The 16,179-nt window shown below is 29.6% G+C and overlaps 1 long non-coding RNA gene across 1 annotated transcript; it reads right to left on the bottom strand.

Moving 5' to 3' along the window:
• Positions 1-7,281: 7,281 nt before the first annotated feature.
• Positions 7,282-12,239, bottom strand: LOC103865881. The gene is made up of 2 exons (XR_632481.2): positions 9,772-12,239; positions 7,282-9,700 (listed from the first exon to the last, which is right to left on the bottom strand). It is a non-coding gene; the product is annotated as an uncharacterized LOC103865881 (long non-coding RNA).
• Between the last annotated feature and the right edge of the window lie 3,940 nt (positions 12,240-16,179).

The raw sequence follows: 16,179 nt of genomic DNA on the forward strand, positions 1-16,179 counted from the left end.
CACGAGAGTTTCTCAATTATATATGTATCTTTACTCTGTTTAGCTCTGTTTTTATCGCATTTCACTTCATTGTAATGGACCTAATGGTTCTCTTTCCAGAGCATTTTAATGAAATGGTATTTACAGGGGGAAAAAACAATATAAACAAAAACAACGGTAATATTTCTTATAGAAAAATGTATATATAATACGGGTCCAAAAACATTTACAAATAACATGGCATATCTGGGATTATTAAGACATCATATAGTCAGTCTAATATGTATTGTGTACACTAAACTGAATTTCTCTTTTCTTAATCTAATTACTATAAGTTAAGCCAATTTTAGGGATTCATCAATTGAGCAATGGGTATGTACATGTTGGCTGGCGACTCTTTGTTAATAATCCTACAAGGATGGCAAAAAAAAATCTTTTTTCAAAAAAAAAAAAAAAAAAAAGGATGGCAAAAAAAAAAGAATTGACTTCCTATTTTGGTGATAAGATATTATATTCTCGAGGGAACTTTTAAAGTTGACAAATTCGTTTTGAAACATTTGACCAAAGTATATATATTGGCCGCATGATTATATATAACTGGGATTTTTGTAGTTTGTAACTTTATCAAAAGTCTATTATGCTTCAGTTGTTGCAATGCACTCGCATGGTCTATGCCCTAAATCATTGGCATTTAATAACAAATAATTTTCATTTCTCAATTTATCTTTTTTTTTGTCTTCACAGCTATCACATCGACCGCTCTATATATTCTGTGCACCCTCCTCCACATATAAGAATTGGTCATGTATATACTTTTGTTTTTCCTAATGCGGTTTGAAGGATTACACGTCGTCGTTGGATGAAAAAGTAAACCTAATAATCTCCAAAACACTTCGAATCACCTTGTCTAGTTGTCATACGAACCGACAAACTTGTGTATACGTAGTTGATTCCAGTTTAGAATATTATAGCAAATTTCTCATTATACTAAACCACTGGAGAGGCAAAAATATAACAGATGTATATATTAAGAAATTTCCCCCGCATTATATTGTCCATGATATTAAACGTTTTTACATATCTTATAAAGTTAAATGTTTAGTAATTTTCTATTCAAAATTACATGTCATTTTCATCTATATATAGACATGTGATTACTATTTTTAATTATAGTCCACATGAATCAAACATAATATAAATAAAGAGAACGTAAAAAGGACATAGTATAATCTTTTTTTTAACTGCACGTCATAGTTTAATCATAAATACTTTTTTATGTCTTTGAAATCTATAGTCAATACTATTTTCAAACTGTTCAAACTTAATTTTATAACCTTTGCAAATATCTGCCATGAAAACTCGATCGATTTTACACCAGTTTAATCGAAAATCATTTACTTCTCAAAGAGTTCGTTACGAAATGGATTTTCTTAATTTAATTTCTTGTAAGCCCTAACTTTTTGGTTCAAAATATTGTATATTTATTAAATCCATTGATAATATTGACCCTCTTTTTGCCAAAATTTTGACGTTAATTGCGTAAAAACAACCACGCACATATGTAAGTTAAAATATGTAAAACAGTAAAAGATATTACATGCCCATTATGCACTTAACTTCATGATGTGCATACGACAAGTGATACGTGTATTATGGGGCACAAGAAGAGGCCCTCGCTCTTAATGCCATCCAGATGGAGGATAAGGACAAATTAATTATCAAAAAAGGACAAACTAAACCATTATCTACCTCTCTTTTGTTTCTTTTATGAAACAATTTTTTTATTTGTATAAATCTAGACTCAAACGTAATACTTTAAAATTTATAAACATGGAAGAGTTCTCTACTCCACTTGTAAAATTTGAAAATCAGTAAATGCACAAATATTTATAAATTCTGCATAAAATTTATTATATACAGAGGGCATTTATTATACTATATATTAAGTGTTTTTGTTATTATTGATATGTAAATATAATTTATAATTCTTTTGATTACAATAATATTTGTAAGAATTTTTCCTTTTTTTAATAGAAATCTTACTAATAAATATAATAAGTGTATTGTTAAATAATAATAATTTTTAAAATATGAAATTTTGTTTTAACAATAAACTGTATATGATTACCAATCATTAATAGATTAAATTAATTTCTAAAGTGTAATGAAATTTATATCATCTATATATGATACTAGATAAAATATAAAAACATGTTGTTGTTTAAGATAAATCAAAATTTGATTTCAAACAATCTGATTTGGGTGAGCAGGATTGTGGCTTTGTTTTTATTTACCTGTATTTTTTAATTAACTTCTGTATTTAAAATTTAAAACTCAAAATAATTAATATGAATTTTTTTTTAAAACAGTTTGATTAGTTAATTCAAAAATGTTGGACCGGCGCTGAAAAAAATCATTTGAATTAAAGAAAAATGTATTGAACCTCTTCTAGAGATATAAATGGGGTGGCATATAATTATATAGAGACTTGAAAATTAGAAAATTAGGCATATCTTTACTATAACGAGAAAGGGACTTGACAGGGGAAAGCATATAAAAATTAAAGAAGAGCACAAACTTCACACTTGATGAAAAGAAGAAAATTTCAATTTTAGAAATAATTAAACATTTAATTATTTAAAGTTTAGTATCAGTAAGTGGAGATTCTTTTGTGTTAATTTGATCATTTGAGTCCCATTCGCCACAAAAAGTTTAAATTATTAAATAAAGTGTGAAATGAGAATCAAAGGAATTCACCATCACTCAAATTTTATTGCATGGATCCCACATTATATTGTCCCTCACATCCTGCAAAAGGAAAAAAATCTTCAGCAAATGTAGAGAATCAGATGCAATTAATACAGGAGATCTGAAATAACCAACATACCATCAAATATCTATGTGTGAATGTGCATATCTTTATACCATATATATGATTTGGGGCCAGAAAAAAGGGTAGATGATGCAAAATAATAGGTGCTTGAGTTATCATATGGCGGGCCTTTAGGAGACCAGTAAACCATTTGTATAAATTAATACAAAATGCTAAAAGTCCTTATTACTTTCTTAACACTATTAATAGTTAGTAGTTACTAACAATATACAACCTTCGTTAACAAGTGACAATAGTCATATACTCTATTCCGTTTAATTATAAATATTCCAAAAGCAAGTCTTTTAGCAATTAAGATAGAAAATTGAGCAGATGATTAGTGTGTATGATTAGGGATTACACCATCCAAGTAATCCGAATAAAGATTTTCATATTCCAAAAGCAATGTAGTTTAATAATGGAAAGAGTGGTAAAACTTTTTTAATATAAATATAAAATGAAATAGATATTATTATTCGATTCAAAAAATTTGCCTGCATCCGATTCAAAACCAAAATTTTACCAAACCTATCCATGCTATACATATTATTATTATTAGGTAATTGTGCGCCTAAAACCAAATAATTTGAACTTAATGCTGGATTGAAGACTATTATGCAGTATAAATGTTATGTTTTTAATAGTGGTTGCTAGTTTAAGATTTTAAGAAAACACTGCATTGAAAAGACTAATGGCGAATGCAAACAGCAAACAAATAAAATATTCAGTTAAGAGTACTATTTACATTTCAGCTTTACATTTTTATTTATATCTTTCTGAATGAAGTTTGATAAAAAAAAAAAGCAGTAGTTACCTTATTGAGTTTGTTTAACATTTGAGATACAGATTCTATATAGAGAAAATCTTACACAGCGTTTTAACATGTAAACATACACGGAAAAACAAACAAGTACGTTTCTTAAAGACTGTTAACTTCTCTGCATATATTTTTGTTGGCCATCAAGAAGCTTACACGTTATAACATGTTTCTTACCAATTACATGCAAAACATATCGACGATTGATCAAGAAAAAGAAAATTACCATAAAAGAAAACAACGAATTCATGGTGATTTGACATATGAGGCCATCTCCGATTACAACACTATTTTAATATCAACACTACATTTTAGTGCGATTTTTAGCACTAATTTTTTTTTTCCATCTCCAACCCAGAACAATAAATATCACACTAAAAAAATAGTCTCTTTTATTATCTTATTAAAATTAATTTTTTATTGTTTAATATATTTGATAAATATTCATTATTCTTATAAAATATACAATTAAATATTTTAATACATACTAGAGTAGCAAATATAAAATAAATATAATTATATCACATAAGATATATTAAACTAAAATAATATTTTTGAAATACATATGAAATTAAATTAACTAAAAATATACAAAAAAGATACAAACGAAGATTATACCCATATTGAAATATCTTGGTGGACTTGAAAACAATTTATTTGTAATTTTATATAAGCAAATTTATTTAATTAAACTACTTAAACAGTAAAAAATCAAAAAAGTATTATACCGCTACAGTATCAAACTATATTTCAATATGATTCTTTTTTGTCATCAACTTAAATAGACTCATACTGATTTTGTTAACTATAATGAGAGTTCCACATCCATATGAACAGAAAAATGCTAAAATGGAGTTGAGTATAGTTTTTTATTATAGCATTACGACGTCTTCTTTTGGAGATGTCCTGCAATCCAAACGTTTCTCATTGTTGCATATGATAAACCATTATCTACTGATATTTAGCCAACATAACTCATGGATAGTTTTTTTCGGTATTCATGGAAAGGTTTAATGCTAAATAGTTGACAAATTTTCCATTTGTTTATGGTTTCAATTTATACATGGAATTTAAAACTAATATTTGTGCAAGCTGTTAATTAGAATTAGAGTTACAGTACGCATAAGGTTTTACGTCATGGATATCAAAATGTAAGATTCAAATGGCAACATGTGAGATAATTACAAAATAATTGCAGTGTGATTTTATTATTAACAAAAGCATATAGATACAAATGTATTTTTAAAGATTTTTGTTCTTATTAATTACGATGTGGTACAGTTTGTAAACCACAACTAAAATAAACAAAAAAAATGAGAGCATGTAGAAAAAATGTATTTGAATACATAAATTGTGTAAGTATGTGATTAAATTTGAGTTATTTTCACTCAGGCTCACTTTCTATCTTTTTATTACACTCTATGTCAGTTGTTGCTACTGAAGTAATTTTTTGTAACTGACAACTACATAATTTTTAACTAAACTCATTTTACTACTCAATTTTCTAACTAAAGTGGCTCCACTGATTTTAAAGTTGGTCACTCTCCTTCTCTCTCTTTGTATCAAAGAAACAACTTTAAGTGCTTTCCAACTTTAAGTATAGACAAAAAGAAAAGCTCAATTTTTGAAACGTAACGAGAAAAGTCCCGACGCTGAAGATGAAGTAGCTGCAAACACGATGGAGATGAAGAAGCTGAGTTGCAGGAGACGACCTCAGACCTACATAGTGTACCTTATTTTCAGACGACCCTTTAGCCGTTTCTTGTGGGAGGAGGAGCTTCAATCTTGACATGAGCGAAGTTGCAACAATAAGGATGAAGCTGAGTACTCGACGTCGAAAGGCTTGGCGGGGAGCGGTCGTGGTGATTTTGGCATATTGGACCAAAAAATTGATTCATTAAGATAATTTTTTTAGAAGTTTCGATGTTAAAAAACAATTATTAACAAGTATATCTACAAATTTAATGGCAAAACAAACATCAAAATACACAAAAGTTTGGTGATTTTAGGGGGGCTGTGAAATTGTGCAGAAACCCTAAAAAGTAGAAGATGGCTTAGTTACGCTTTTACCATTAATTAAAAAAATAAATTAAAATAATTTACAAAATACTATGGAGTGATGTACATAAGTGGTAAATGCACACACACTTGTACACACTTGAAACACACATCCACAAACTTACAAAATGATATCTAAAAAATAATTGGGAAAATTGTTTTTTTAGAGCAAAAAATGGTAACTATGTCCTTTTATACTAATCTATACTATTTTATGTCCCATTAGACTAATTTTTTATGCCCTTAAAAAATCGATTTTTTTTTTCAAAATATAAAAGTGAATATTCCCAAATATTTTGTTTCCATATTTTTAGGAACTGATTTCTTATCCGTAGAATACAACTAATATGTAGAAATCGGTTTCTACAGTTTTTTAGAATTATAGTAATGTTTAGATTTTGATTTCTACATGTTTTAGATTTATAGTAAATCTGTAGAAGTCGGTTTCTACGTGTTATAGATTTATATTAATGTGTAGATTTTGATTTCTAAAGATTTTAGAACGATAGGTTAAGCGAGGAATGTGTATTCTAAATATTTTTAGAATACTCCTATTTACGTAGATCACGTATTCTAAACATTGTAGATTCAATGAAAAAAATGGATTTCGTTTTCTACTTCGTAGAATGTCATTTCTACTTTATTTAGAACATAATATGAAATTTATAATTTTAACTTTTTTATAACTGGAAAAATATCACTAAGTTCATATAGGTATTTTATCAAAAGTTACTATTTTTCCAATTTTTTTTGTTTGTAAAACTATTTATTAAATTTATTTTCAAAAATATTAAAGGGTGTTATAGGAAAATATGACACAAAATATAGATTAGTCTAAAGGGACATAATTACCATTTTTTTGCTCTAAAAAAACAGTTTTTCCAAAATAATTTCATCGAGAATTTGAATGGTTTTAAATCTACGAAATCACAGTTTCAAACAAATTTCTCCAAATTTTATTATTCTTTATGTTTCATATCAGTCTTGTTTTAATTTTAAATTTTGTTTTATAATAAGTGTCGTTTCAAATTTTCAATGCATATATTAAACAATTTTTTTATTTTTGTCCTTATTTTAATTCATTAATTAATAAAACGAAACGAAAATTATATTAAGTAAGGGTAATAATTTTCTTAAGTTGTGTGTAAAAACTTTAAACGACATTTATTATGAAACGGATGGAGTATTTATCAAGATTTACTAATTGTTCATACATGTGTATGTATGTATATGTTTATGTGTGTACAAGTTTACGTATGTACATGTGTACATTTTTACGTGGATACATGAGTATATAGGACACTCTCCAAATTATAATATTTTTTGTTACGTAGTTGTAATAATTACGTAAGTGTGTTTAGTTCATATATGTGTTTAATTGCATTAACAAGGGTTAGAGTGTACACTTAGAAAGAAAAAAAAAGGGTTAGAGTGTACAACTGGTAAGGTTGAGGCGAAATTAAAGAGAATTTTGTTTAATGTGATAGTATTGGGGCAAAAATGAAAGCAAGCAAAAGACAAAAGATAATTCAGGCAATATGAAGAAAAGCTGGAATAAACAAACAAAAAGTTAGAAGTTAGTTAGAGGAGACAATTTTACAATTGAATAACTTGGGTTTAAAGCAAAAATAAACAAAATGTAAGAGACTCAACTTGCAAAAAACAAAAACATGCCATTGATGCTTCTACCTCTTGCGACAGAGCCAAACACTGCGCTCGGGTTTCCCATGATAGCTATAGGTGAGATAACGATGTTGAGAACGATGAGTCAGAGTGACGAGAAGATATCTCTGATAGTCCAAAGTATCTGAGTATAAGTGCATCTGAGTGTATTATTTCTTAAATTTTTGTTGGGATGCAAAATGATATATGACAAGACAAGACAATGGTGTGTTTTATTGCATGTGAAGCGATGTGATGTTGACTTCAGTGATTTGACCTCTCGATCTCTTCCTCTCTGCTCCTCTCTTATTTTTTCTTTCCTGTTCTTACATGCATTGTAAATGAAGCTTGCAAAAAGTGTTCCCCATAATACTCGTTTAATCAAGGGTATTATTTATCAGAAACATACCAAATCAACAACACATGTAATGCAAGTAAATATAGAGTTGATATGCGATTAAATATTATTTTTGATACCTTTTTCGGCATTGTATGATATGGCATATGGGAGAAATTTTGAAGACCACCGATGACTTAGGCTATCATTAGTGGGGATATTTAAGGAGCTTCTTAAACCATCTCCAACCAATCTCTATTTTATCTCTATATTTTTCTATAAAATAGAAAAACTATATTGTAGAAGTGAATTTGCTCCAATGTATGCATCTATTCTATAATAGAGTTCCTCTATTTATAGGAGAAAATATAGAGATTTGCTATTTTCATCTCTAAATAAAACATCTTCAATGTATATCTCTATATTTTTTCCTTTAAAATAGAGATTTCTATTATAGAGGTGGATTTGCTCTAATGTATGCCTCTATAATAGAGTTTATCTATTTTAGAGGAAAATATAGAGATAAAAATAGAGGTGTATTGGAGACAGTCTAATAAAAAAAAAAAAGAGTTATAGACAGTTTTTTGTAAGAAACAGTATGACACAAGTGTAAGAGACCCAGTTTATACAAGGCATAAAATCGATGGTCACATTTATTATTACAAAAATAAAACATAATTATGTGATCATAAAGATTATTTTGTTTTGCTCAAAAAAACATATTAATATTTTTTTTTCTGAAAAACTGAGGTAGTTTCTTCCCACTTGACTTGGGTGCTATTAATTCTTTAAGTCTGCCAAAATTATTTTCCTGTCAATTTTCTGTTCTCTTTTGTAGGTAATAATTACGCGAACTTCTAATCTATCAGATGAGGGGTCTCTTCCTAGATATACGGTTATACCAAAATAGCGGCTTTCAGCATAAGGGTACGGCCGCAACGTTGCTTTTAACGGACTCCGTTTACTTCAATTTTGTATCAGCGCTCGACACGTGTTACGAATTCACTATCACCTGACTAGCTTTTGACAAATCCAGTTAATATTTTTTTTTAGCAAACAAATCCAGTTAATTAAAAAGATGAAATCAAACCAATACATTAGTCATGTCAAACCAGATAAATACTTGACATGTCTGTAAATTTATATTTTCCGGATACATTAGTCATGTCTTTTTTTTTTTGAAGACCTCATTGGTCATGTCTCTTCTATAGAAAAAAATTGTAATAAATAATTCTTTTTTCCAACCATACAAAAATAATTTATGTTGTTTCATTTAGGAAAAAAAACAAATATCATTGTAGGTTATCTCATGATAAAAATATTAACTGCTTTCAAGGTCTCCATCTACATCATATTTTCTTTGCAATGTTAAAGAAACCATTTAACAAAAAAAAAAGACAAAAGAAACCAAATCGATCTCAAGTCGTGTCTTGAAAGCGTTCATGTTCACTGGTTGGTTACTTGCTTACAGCTCTCTAGACCGAATTAACTAACATAAGATGTGTGCATCATAGTATATGATTCCGTTATATATAAACACACAAATTAGGAAAACTATACTTTTGCAAAAAGCACTCAATTACAACAACAAAAATAACCAAAAAAACTAATCATTGCTATTCTAAACAAATAAGACAAGAACTATACATTAATTTTTAATATTTTAATTAATTACTTTAATAATTTTACATAGAAAGTTTCAAAACATCATATAAATTGAAACAAAATATATTCTAAAACATCACACAAAAAGAAACGGAGGGAGTACGTTGTAGGAGCCCTGACTTCCACATGCCATGATTGTGAGTTGTGTGTCCTAGAGCTTAAGTCTCAGTCTCCTTTTGGTGCGTCTCTCTCACTCAATGTACATGTTCAGTAGTATTAAATGCATAATGATGCGTGCCTTTGCATAAAACCAGGGAGAGTGAGAGACCTATGGGTTGAACCAAAAGCTCTTACGAAATTCCTTGTGTTTCTGGATATAGAGAGAGAAAGAGATTGATCAGAGACACATCAGTTTAAACATGGAAGTTGGAGTTGAGATACCTGAAACTTTTTGTTTATGTGATGACTGTCACCATTGGGCTTTGCTGACTGTCACCATTCAGATACCTGAAACTTTTGTTTATGTGATCAAATGCAAATAAACTAATATTAATTAGGGGTAAAATTACATATAAACGGGGGAGTGTTTGTTTTTGTCATCATTTATACTTGTGCATTCAAAACAAGATTTTGATTCGACTAAATATCTACATAAAACTAAGTGCTCTAATGTAACATCCCAATATTTTCCATGTATATATAGTCAACTTTATTCTTGAACTTTTATAGTCCACTTCTTTCTGTTCATTTTCTTATTGGATTTCATTTTCGTATATTCAACTTCTTTGTTTGACAAGACATATACTTGTCTGATTGGAAATAATAGCAAGAACCATGTACTTGTGTGATTGATTTCTCCGCAACAGTTTTTTCGATCTTCATATCAACATATGCAAAGACATTCTTCTAGCTTACTATGCTTTATAAAAAATGAAACAATGGCCTAAGACAAAAGTAGCTAGACAAATGGCATACACTATCTAAAGAGAGTTTGGTATTTGAAATGTCAGGCATATTGAAATAATTACTGTAAATTGGTATAATTTGCTAAACATTTCAGTGATTCAAAAGTTGTACACCAATTATTCGTTTTTAAAAAGATTCGCACCTTACGGTTTATAAAGATGTTTTTTAGTATTCCGGATATGCTGTCGATCAAATTAGAATCCAATGTAAAAAAACTTATTGATGTTTTAAAAATAAATAGTAAATCAATCATAACCCATAAGCATTTTTCTTTAATAATATGTGGTTAATATTGAATATTTGGACATGGTTAAAAAATATTTTTTTGTAAGTAAAAAACAAACAAATGAGTCAATGGTTAAACAAGTGGGCGATAAATAATATTTTTTTAAATAAGGGGCCAAAGAAAAGTAAAATAATAATGGCCCGACAAAATAAATTCGACATGATTTAGTGAGGATTTACCATTAAATTTTGTTGTCACTTTCATAGACTTTTTCACTAATTTCCAGATTTCTCACTTTACCATTCCATTTTTGGGAATATCATTATTCTAAAGTTCTATCAGTTAATTTATTTACTAATGGCTTTTCTTTTTAACTATTTATCACCTACCGACTGATACTATTTCTAATGGGCCGATTGAATTTACTATAATGGGTCAAGTAGAATCCATAAACGTGTATACCCTTTAGCGTATACCCTTGGCCCTTAGTCAAATTTTCCTCTCCTTGGGGATTTCTAATGCAAATCAAGGTTCATTTACCCTTAATGGGCTTTAATCTTTATATTTTCTGATCCATCTGTACTGCCCAATGGGGTTTTCATTTCCATGAAATGAACAAGTTGACAAAAAAAAGTCAAGGTTCATTTATTACTCACACGGTGTGAGTCACACCAGCCCCTCGTGGAAGACATATACACAAAATACATCAACATCAAGAGGTATACTTTTCTTCTAAGGTAAAATAAACATTCATATGTGAATGTGACTTTGGTAAAACAAATGAAGTGACTTATCAAAAAAAAAAGAGAAGAGTTAATAACGTTCATCTATAACAATTTCGCGTACACATATATATATGTATATACCCTTCCCTCATGTTTTCTTTGCCTCGCACGGCCTTAAAATATTCACTAAACCACAATCAAAACATAGAAAATAAAATAAAAATGGTGAAAACAAAGTAAAATTACTTTTTCTGACTGGGATGTCTCATGAATGATGAATGCATGTTGCTTAAAAGTTTACGGTATATAGCAATACAATATTTTACTCTCTCCAGACTTTGTTTTTCTTACTTGTCCACTGCCAAAGAACAATTTTATAGGCTTTGAATTAATATGAGATGCAATCCATGATTTATCCGGTTACTAAAATATAGAAAATAAGTTTATTAGGGCAGAGAGTATTGGTAGAAATAAGTGATGCATCAGAAAATATAAATAAGTTTAGTCAACCGGTAAATGCAACTTAGAAAGTAGAGAAATTAAAACGAGAAGTTCATTTAGAGAGTAATTGCAAGTTGCAACTGATCACGGCGGTATTGTTATGAAGTAATAATCGTAATAAAACTTACCATTACTCAAAACAACAAACACCTAGTAAACCATCATTTCTTGTTTTTAGTATAAACTCTATCAAAACACATACATCTTTCCATTTTCATTTTTCTTACGAATTTTTAATGCAACCAAAGTTCAGTTAGTTACACACATCATCCTTACGTGGAAGCAATGAACACAGATACATTAAATCAGGAAATATACATTTCTTACAAGGGAAAATAAATATTACTTTTTCATATGTGAATGTCACATTTTGTAAAATATGTATCATTGATCTACAAATATATTACCATAACCATGTATAAATACCCTCTCTCTCTCTCTCTCTCTCTCTCTCTCTCTCTCTCTCTCTCTCTCTCTCTCTCTCTCTCTCTCTCTCTCTCTCTCTCTCTCTCTCTCTTTATGTTTTCTTTGCCACACCAGCTTAAAAGCATTCTCTAAATCAAAACAAAATACTGAAAATAAAATAAAATGTTGAAACCAAATGTTTTTCTCCTCTACATGTTTCTGATCATTGCTTCACTCTATTCTATATCCCATAGCTTATCACTCCTAGGCTTCCAAATCAACATTCGTGGTATTGTGAGATGTAGCCTTACCGGAGACCCTAATGCTCCTCCCGTCTCCGGTTCCGTAGTCAACTTAGTATGTGCCAACGAAACAACAAACCTCTCTGGAGTCCTGACAGATCCCACTGGTGCGTTTAACTTTACGCTCAAATTCTCTGACACGCTTTTGTATGATCCGAGTTACTGCGTTGTGGAAGCAAATCTTCCGGCGGGAAACTGCTCTCTTTCTCCACCGAACGGTACCCTCACAGCCACAGTAAATCTGGTCAACGTCTTCGTTACGAGTGCTTTATATTGGAACTATTTTTTGAACATTATGAATAATGTATTCATATGTCAAAAAAGAAGTTTTATTTGAATGAGAAATGGAGGTCTATTGTGTGTGATTTGAAAAACTTGTATAAAGTAGCAAATACACACATTGGATATTTGAAATTGGATTTGGGTTTTTTGATTTGTTAGTTGGACTTCATGTTCATTGACTTAATCTTATAAACCAAATATATGTTGATCTTTTATATTGATAAAATATAAAAAAGAAATCCATTTTAAAGTATATTATTTTGTTTGAATTGGTCAAAACAATAATAATTTTATTCTTTAATTTCTTGGTCAAAATGTGGAATAAATTCACATAATAATGACAAAAATTAAAAACTCCATTAGTGCACTATGGATGTTTCATTTTTGTGTTGAAAAATGAAACTTGTGCTTCTCATTATATTTCTATATAAAGGCTTGTGAGCCATTTAGAAAATACACACATTCATACAATCAAGAACATTTCTCCCACTCAGAATAGTTATGCTAGTATTTTTTATTCTTTTGAGTCTGAGAGTACATCACAGAAATAGGTTCGATAGATTCTGTTTTTCGGTGATGGTAAACAGAAACAATGCTGCAGTTGTATCTTGGGAATCTGAGCGCCATAAAACCGTCACACTACGGGGCGTTTAAAGATTTAAGGAAAGAGATTAACTATCTCGACTCTGCAATTCTTCTTTATTTTTATATTTTGGTATTGAAATTTTAGTTTATGTTCTTATTATTCTTTACAAATATCAGTTGTCCTATGGTAGTAAAATAAGGTTCATACACTCTTAAATCTTTAAATATTGTTTATGCTTCTGCACTAACAATACTGATATTTGTTAAAAGTTTTTTTTTGAGAACAGGTTATGAGAAACAAGAATTAGAGAATTCTTGGTGTTGGGAAATTATCTCTTCTGATTTCTGAAACTTGATTATTTGAGATTTTGTTGCTAGATTCATTAAAATAATTAATATTTTGGAGCTAATGAATTTGATATCTTTTATGCTTCATAAGGTTAAAGATGCTGGAATCGGATCTTGTTTATCATAAAAACAGGAATTCGAGAATTCATGGTGATGAAAAAGCAATTGTTATGATCTTTTCAGATGGATCATACGCAGGGATTTCTTATAATAATCTTAGCTATTGTTTTTCTGTGAATCTTCTTTATCATCAAGCGTTGATCATTAGTTACAGATTTTCTGAAAGAAAAAAAAAACAATTTGATTTGATTTGTCTTTTGACGTGTTGAAACCGTCGTGTTGCACTTTCGCTTGATTTTTAAAATTATTTTGAAACAAAAGTGTGACTTGTATGATCTAATCATGCTTATACGACTGGTTTTTATCAAAATTCAAGCGTTTGATCTTGCATATATTAGCAACTGTGGAGCGTTTGTTCTTGTGGTTTTTTTTTAAAGCTTTTAATGCATTTACTTTGTGTATTTGTTTTGCATTTAGTTGTGATCAAATTCGTCAGTTTACATGATCAAATAATTTATTTGTTCAAAATCTGTTAATGCTTTGACTTGGCTAAAGATAATTATTTGTTTTAGTTATCAAGAATGCTAACGTTTTTTATTTCTGTTTCAGATTTTTTGGAACAACTTAATTTGATTATTAAGTGTTTGATCAAGAGGAAAAAAAAATGATTCAAGTTTCAAAAATATGGTGAAACCGTTGTCAGAAAGAACATTTTGATTCTTAAGGAATCATGTTGTATAAATGGAAATGGATTCGTGAGTCGACGCCCCAAATTAAGTTTGGGAGAGGTCTGCCACATAAGAATCATTTTTCATTTAGAAAAGATAATGTTGTTGATAATGATCAAAACATTCATATTTTGTCAATGCTTAAACGCTAGTTGTAAAAAGATTGACCATACAAAAACAATGAGAATTTTCAGACCAATATGACTGAAACTAACATGTGTATTGTAGTTTATAAAGTCAATATGGTTGAAAATAATCATATAATGGTTTTGATGGTAAAATAATATCTTGTAATGATATGTTTATTTGCTAAAAAGCAAAATATGTGTTTGGAAAGATCCAAAACATACAAGTTGGATTTATAAATCAACTTAAGAAAACTATGAAAATAGTTGGATGTAAAATGTGAATTTCTAAGAATGAAACACATTTTTCAAGAAAATTGTAATAATTTTTGAAATTGCTTTTAATTCATTTAAATCTAAAGGAGTTGTAGATTAATTTTCTAAACTCTTAAGAGATGTTAAATGTAATTATGCATGTTTTGAGCTATCTCAAGAAATGTGGGGGGAAGCTTTGCTTACCATATAAAGTCGTTGGCAAGAGGCCAAATGAACTTAGTGATAGTTATCACAATATATTTTTTTTATTAAAAAAAAAAACAAACTAGTGTCATACACTGAGTTTTGTGTATAATAGTTAATTGTATCTTGAATAAAAGATGACAAAATCATTAGACAATTGATCTCGACTAATCTCAAGAGATTATGTTCACTATGGTGACAACCTAGGATCCTTTAATTAAAGGTGTGTCATGAGATCAAATTGTTATATCATCAAAAGGAATGGGTCGCCTGTGAATTAAGATGAGGTTTCGCGGTAACTCTACCTAACTGACTGGAGATCCCAAGAAATAGGTTCAAGGAGACAACTAAGTGAAACTAAGTCTGCCCAAAGCACTGTAAGACTTCGGTCTATACCCAATTCCTATGATGATTAAACAGTGCTACATGTAAGGAATACAGGATAAGCATTAGCTTTTAATGATTTGTGTCCATAGCTTTGAGATATGAATGGAGTAGTACATGATACTCCTCTAAACAAAGTTAATGGCAAATCACCTTGTGAGTGTGAAATGGGGCCGTTTCTAGGAGAATGAAGGAAAGGCTATATTCTCCAAGTTCACTCATGATTAACCAAGACTGTTCACGGCCAAAATGAACACAATAGAGAACCTAATTCTGTGAGAGAATGAAGCTGTGTTATGGCTATTGTCTAGGTTTACACCAAAGCCCGGGAGGTTCAAGACATCATGGCCACCTCCTGGCCGAGTAAATCCGATAGCTATTAACAATGACTGGTTCAAGGCTGAAAATTTGCTACCAACTCATCATGCAGTGGATTTTTCGTTTGTACTCTCAAAAGTCCTTAGTTAGGTCTTGTCGAGTCTTGTCTAGGAAGTTGAGTCTTGTCTAGAAAGTCTGTCGAGTCGTATAGTGTCTAGAGTCATTTCTATTCATGTGGGGGATTGTTGGAACTATTTTTTGAACATTATGAATAATGTATTCATATGTCAAAAAAGAAGTTTTATTTGAATGAGAAATGGAGGTCTAATGTGTGTGATTTGAAAAATTTGTATAAAGTAGCAAATACACACATTGGATATTTGAAATTGGATTTGGGTTTTTTGATTTGTTAGTTGGACTTCATGTTCATTGACT

The sequence above is a fragment of the Brassica rapa genome, chromosome A04, assembly GCF_000309985.2.
Source record: "Brassica rapa cultivar Chiifu-401-42 chromosome A04, CAAS_Brap_v3.01, whole genome shotgun sequence".
In the NCBI taxonomy this organism is placed as follows: domain Eukaryota; kingdom Viridiplantae; phylum Streptophyta; class Magnoliopsida; order Brassicales; family Brassicaceae; genus Brassica; species Brassica rapa.